Source organism: Lathyrus oleraceus, chromosome 5 (assembly GCF_024323335.1).
Source record: "Lathyrus oleraceus cultivar Zhongwan6 chromosome 5, CAAS_Psat_ZW6_1.0, whole genome shotgun sequence".
In the NCBI taxonomy this organism is placed as follows: domain Eukaryota; kingdom Viridiplantae; phylum Streptophyta; class Magnoliopsida; order Fabales; family Fabaceae; genus Lathyrus; species Lathyrus oleraceus.
In genome coordinates, this window is record NC_066583.1 from 287,224,740 (window position 1) to 287,231,531 (window position 6,792).

Below are 6,792 nucleotides of genomic sequence, written 5' to 3' on the forward strand. Positions count from 1 at the left end.
TTCATCGATGATATCCATGAAGTAACATGTATCTTCTATTGCAGGTGCTTTCAAAAATTGGGAAAGAATGAACTCAATTTTCTCTTCTCCTACTTCGAAAGTGAGTCGTCCTCGTTTTACGTCTATGATTGCACCGGCCGTTGCTAAGAACGGTCTTCCCAGTATAATGGGTGTAACTTCATCTTCTCTAATATCCATAATTATAAAATCAGTTGGAATGTAGAATTGACCTATGCGCACTGGAACGTTTTCAAGAATTCCTACAGGATATTTAACGGAACGATCTGCTAGTTGCACAGACATTTTAGTTGGTCTTAATTCTCCCATTTCAAGTCTCTTGCATATGGATAAAGGCATAACACTAATACCGGCTCCTAAATCGCATAAGGCTTTGTCGATGACAAATTTTCCTATGTGACAGGGTATAGAGAAACTACCTGGGTCTTTAAGTTTATGAGGCATATTCTGGATTATAGCGCTACATTCAGCGATGAGTGTAACGGTTTCGCTATCTTCAAGTTTCCTTTTATTAGAAAGAATTTCTTTTAAAAACTTGGCATATGAGGGCATCTGCGTAATAGCTTCTGTAAACGGAATTGTGACGTTTAATTGTTTTAGTAGGTCAACAAATTTTTTGAATTGGCCCGCATCTTTGGTTTTAATAAGCCTTTGAGGGTAAGGGATAGGTGGTTTATAAGGTGGTGGAGGTACATAAGGTTCCTTCTTTTCTACGGTTTCCTTATTACTCTCTTCCTTTTCCTTAGGTTCACTTTCCTCAGTTGACTTTTTAGAGTTTTGGTTTTCTATCTTTGGGTCAGACGGTCCTTCCACTTCTCAGTATAATTGCATGAGCGTGGCTTCTTGGGTTAGGTTGGGGTTGGCCAGGAAATGTACCAGTTGGGGCAGTAGTATGCGCTTGTTGTTGAGCTACTTGTGATATTTGCGTTTCCAGCATTTTGTTATGGGTAGCCAGGGCATCTACTTTACTTGCTAGTTGTTTAATTTGTTCGCCAGTGTGTACATTCTGGTTTAAGAAATCTTTATTGGTTTGCTGTTGAGAAGCTATAAAGTTTTCCATCATGATTTCCAAGTTGGATTTCCTAGGGGCGTTATTGTTAGGTGTAGATGGGATCGACTTTTGATATCCCGGAGGTATAGCTGGGGCTTGATTTGGAGATTGTCCAGGTGCATATAAAGCATTATTACTCTTATATGAAAAATTGGGATGATTCTTCCAATTTGAGTTATAGGTGTGCGAGTAGGGGCTTCCTTGAGCATAGTTTACTTGCTCCGCTTGGATTCCTGTTAGAAGTTGACAATCTGCAGGAGTGTGACCTTGGATTCCACAGACTTCGCAATTCTGAGTTATGGCTACCACGGTGGCTGGAGGTGATACATTTAAACTTTCAATTTTCTGGACCAGAGCATCCACTTTTGCATTAACATGATCAAGGTTACTTATCTCGTACATGCCAGTTTTCGTTTGAGGTTTTTCTACCATTGTTCGTTCGCTTCCCCACTGATAGTGGTTTTGAGCCATGCTTTCGATAAGTTGGTAAGCATCAGCATCAGGTTTGTTCATTAGTGCACCACCTGCGACGGCGTCTATTGTTAACCTCGTGTTGTACAGGAGACCATTATAGAAGGTATGAATTACTAACCAGTCCTCTAAACCATGGTGTGGACAAAGTCTCATCATGTCTTTGTATCTTTCCCATGCTTCGAAGAGAGACTCGTTATCTTTCTGTTTAAATCCATTTATCTGGGCTCTTAACATAGCTGTTTTGCTCGGCGGAAAATATCGGGCAAAAAAAACTTTCTTCAACTCGTTCCATGTGGTGACTGAGTTGGAAGGAAGAGATTGAAGCCATCTTCTAGCGCTATCTCTTAACGAGAAAGGAAAAAGACGAAGTCGAATTGCCTCTGAAGTGACACCATTAGCTTTAACAGTATCGGCGTATTGGACAAATATGGATAAATGAAGATTTGGATCCTCGGTAGGATTTCCAGAGAATTGGTTTTGTTGCACTGCCTGCAATAGTGAAGGTTTAAGTTCAAAGTTGTTTGCTTCGATTGCGGGTGGAGCAATACTCGAATGCGGCTCATCTTGCGATGGAGCGGCGTAATCTCGAAGAGCACGAGCTGGTTATGCCATCTCGGGTATCGGCGAAGGAAGAAGATTTTTGAGATCTGGAAGTTCTACAGGAGGGAGATTGTTTGCAGCACGATATTCCCGAATTCGTCGTAAGACTCGGAGATATAGTTCGATATCGTTGATTCGTAAGTAGAACGGCTTGCCTTGTGAGCGAGTGTGTGGCATACAAATCAACGAAAGAAAGAAAAGAAAAGAAAAGCCTTAGTCTCTACAGCATAACAGAAGAGTTACAATATCGACTAAATAAAAGTCCCCGACAACGGCGCCAAAAACTTGATCGCGACTTTATGAGTCGAATTTGGGATACAAACTGCAAGTGCACAGTTCTATGGCGTAGTTTTAAAAGATATCGATCCCACAGGGACTTATGAATCGATATACTGTTTTCTAAGGTTACTTCATAAAGCTAAGGCGGATGATACTTTGATTGTTTGGGGAAAAGTTAAAACTAAAAATAGGATCTAAATTAAATATCAACTAAAGCGGATATCGGTACGTAGTTCGTCGTAATTAGGGAATCAATTCTTCGTTGGTTTCTTGGTTTTAAAATAAATCTTTTCAGTTGACACTATTGATTAAAAGTCTTATCTCAAACTCTCGCTCTGTTGAATAAACTATGATTTTATATTAACGTAGCTGTCACTTATTAGTTAAGCCAAAAACCACTTTTTGAAAACAATAGAATCCGTAGAAACTCTTTTTAAGAAAACACTAATCGTTTAAACACCCTTATCTCAAACTCTCGCTCTGTTGACTTAGGTTATATAATTAAATTCAAATGCTTAACTCTCGTCCTCACATTCAACCTTTAAAAATACTTTTTGAAAAAGATTAGAATTTAATTAACTCTAAAAATTGCTCTCGCCCTGATCTAGAATTAATGTCCAATTAACACTGTCCAGTCAAAAACTCAAACTCTCGTTCTATTGCTTTTAACTTCTTTATGTCTTTTACTTTCGTACAAAAACCTTGTTATTAAACCTGTAAATTGGGACCGTGAAAAGAGTGATTTTAATTTTAAACTTAATTAAACCAATTTAGTTTTGATTCCTTCATTCCGCTTACTCTACATACCGATACCTAAATAAATTAGCCAGACATGCTAAACAGATCTAAATAATTATCATGCATAAACAAATTCATCTCAGGCAAATAATATAATTCAACAATAAAACAGGGCATATATAAATTCAAACAATAATTAAAGAACCTGAGAAATTAAATAGCAGTCTTGAACACTCCACCACAGGCCGGTTGGATTTGTTCTTGAATTCTTCAATCAAACAGAAAAATAAAAGCGAAGGAATAAAAATCTAGGGTCTAACGTAAGGTTAGATCTAGAGAAAGGTACACAATAGTTTCCGGTGTAGAAACTACTGTGTGAAAAATTAATTAATTGCTGGAAAAGGAAATAGAAATTGCAAAGGAAACAATATAAGGATTGTAAAAATAATGCTGTAAAAATGTGTTTGTACTGCTGGAAGAGAAAAAGTGCTAAAAAGAGAAAACGGCGAAGAAGTCTGGAACCGAGAGCTTTTCCAAAAACTACTATTTATATTAGTACTTTTTGTAACTGCTTCCAAGGGTTTTCCGTGTACATAGCCTTCACGTTGCAAACGGTCAAGCGTGATAGTGGGCTTCAACGTGGTCTGTTGCGTTCCTTGTGCCAAAAATATAGGAGAATGGTGTGACGTCCGTCACACCATGTGTGATGCTCGTCACACAAGTGTGTAAAGCGTGACGCTCGTCACAGCATGTGTGACGTCGTCACAGGCACAGCGCCTGTGCTTTTGGGCTGGGCTTTGGCTTTTGATATTTACTTCTTTTCATCCCTATTTGCACCTCCTTTTCTTCCTTTTTTACTTGTGCTTCAAATAAACTACCTGAGATAAATAGAAAGAAAATACCGCGTAATATCGAATAAAATGAAATAAATTGAAGTAAATAATAATATAATTTAATTAAATTGAGTCCTAGAATGTGATACTATTTCATGTTATCACTAACATTACCTGTAGTAAACAGATTATCTCTAACATACATCTGTCACATCATCTGTAACATCATCTGTATAGCATAGCTACTTTACCTACTTCTCCCCCTTTTTAGCCAAAAGAGACCAAAGAGACAAAATAAATGTCTATTAGTCAAACAGAATGTCACACAAAATATCAGAGCAGATTGTTAAATGTCACAAATCCCACAACTTTATACAAGCTGAGATAAAATCCAGAAAATAAAAAAAAATAGAAAACTACATCAAGGCATCAGAACATGACTACCAAAAGAACCACCAGAACATCCATCACAACACACCATCAGAAGAATGGGGGACAACTTTAACAAAATTAGTCAGAGGAGCTTGCATCTTCATCAGCATCAGAACCAGATCTGCCACTTGTTTCATCTTTAGATTCAGACATCTCACTAGAGGTTTGGGCTTCTGTTTCCTTGGCCTGTCCAACACTCTCTCTATCAGCTTGCTCCAAACTAGAAATCAGAGCCTCCAAAGCTTCTTTCCTGGCTTTTGCTACCCTTATCCCTGTATCCAATTCTTTACAAGTTTCTTTCAGCTCAGCAATACGCCCACCTTTTGACGCAGGCTTTTTCACAGCAGATGTCATGACAATGTCTTCGACATGATTGCCTTCAAACAATTTGTAGTGAACTGATAAAGGAAGTTTTCTTCTACTAGGAAGATCATTTGTGCTCAGAATTCTAGGGTGCTGGCTCAGGATAATTCCACAACTCATTGAGGGAAAAGAAATGGGCAACTTTACTGCATTTGTAGAAGCATGTTTGACAATTCATTCAAACATAAATCTACCATAATCAAATTTCAGCTTGGTTCCAACAGCAAAGATGAACCTTCTAAGGGAATTTGAAATTGTAGAGATGTGATTGGTAGGCACCAAATTTGTTGACCCTATCTTGTGCAATATAGCATATTTCACAGTCACCTTCCCAACAGGGAGATGCTTCTTGCTAGGCCACTCCTTTACCTGTTTTGTAGTAATTTCCCTACATACCTCATTGTCTTTGGCTTCCAATTCACATGCACCTTCTGTACCTCTTCCTAGAATCTTATTAATCACAGTTGGAGAAAAGTGATACACTTCCCTCTTACAAACACTTTACAAAACTCCTTGTTGTTTTTATCAATAATGTCTTCAGGAATGTTGACCACAAATTCTTTAACCAGTCCTTCATAACACTGAGATAACCCAGCAACAATTTTCATTAATCCAACATTTTTAATCAGGTTCATGACCTCTTTGACCTCCACAACATCCTTTCCCAATTCTCTCTCCACCGCCACCCTTCTTTGGATTACAAACTTCCATTCTGCTACTCCATCTTCAAGATGGAAAGAAATATTGTCCAGGTGTACAACAACAACTTTTATAGGGGACTTCCTAACAGTTATCCTCTTGACAGGGGAGATGTCATGGACATCTTCTTCAACATCTTCATCTGACTTAGAAATTTCTCTCACTTTCCTCTTCTTCACCTCAACTTTGCTTCAAGACTTTGAGGGGCCTACACCAGTAGTCTTCTTCGCAGTTTTGGCTGACATCATTTCAGCCACAGACCTACCCTTTCTAGTCTTCATCCTCTTAGCCACACTAGGCTTTAAGTGATGAAGCAATCTATCATCTTGATCATCCGAACTATCAACTTCTAGGTTAATCACCTTCTTTGCAGAATCATGCTTCTTAGACTGTGAAGCATTAGCAGTAGGTGATGTCACAGATTTCTTAGCAGACAAAGTTTGCCCTAAAGATCACATACCTTTAGCAGCCATATCCTTTTTAGACCTAGAGGAATCATCATCCTTCTCATTATACGGTCCAACCTCAAGAGAGGGGTCCCTTCTTGATAGAGGAGTAGAAACTCCCTTTACAGAGTGTCCTTCATTGAGAATCCCAGGGACTAGGTTTCTTATGACACGATCAGTGTGATGCATGTCATCCTTAGAACTAGGAGTATGAGTAGAGTTGGAAGGGATATTTGAACTGTTACCTTGAGTAGGGAATGCATTGGAAGATGCATCCATGGGATGGTTGGAGTCAGGAGCTTCGCCTGGAATGACAGACAGGGGAATCACGTCTAAAATATCTTCATCAAGAAAGTCCATAGTAGGCGTTCTATCCATGTGAGTAGGTTTGGTAGTTTTAGAACTAGATGGTGTTGGATGTTGTGACATCTTGTTGTTTTTGTGGAAAGGTTTCAGTTTCCCTAGCAGAGAAGTTTGAGGAAGATGTAGGAATTTGGAAATGTTTGAGTAGAGGTTGCATGTGAAAAGGTAATAGATGGAATTTCCAATACTAGGGGATGATTTACCATTAATCACTACGCCAAAAAGTGCTTTTGGCAGCACCAAAAAGAAAGCGCTTTTTAAAAAAAGCGCTGTAATAGCTTGAAAAAAAATTCGCCTATGTAAAGAAAGCGCTTTTAAGGTAAAAGCGCTCTTATAGGTCTCCACTTATGAAAGCGCTTTTAAGGTAAAAGCGCTCTTATAGGTCTCCACTTATGAAAGCGCTTTTAAGGTAAAAGCGCTCTTATAGGTCTCAGTCTCACATCTATGAGTTTCACACTTATGAAAGCGCTTTTAAGGTAAAAGCGCTCTTATAGGT

At 38.6% G+C, this 6,792-nt stretch overlaps 1 non-coding gene across 1 annotated transcript; it reads left to right on the top strand.

Moving 5' to 3' along the window:
• Window positions 1-1,670: 1,670 nt before the first annotated feature.
• On the top strand, window positions 1,671-1,777 carry LOC127088568 (small nucleolar RNA R71). The gene has a single exon (XR_007790399.1). It is a non-coding gene; the product is annotated as a small nucleolar RNA R71 (small nucleolar RNA).
• The last annotated feature ends 5,015 nt before the right edge of the window (window positions 1,778-6,792 follow it).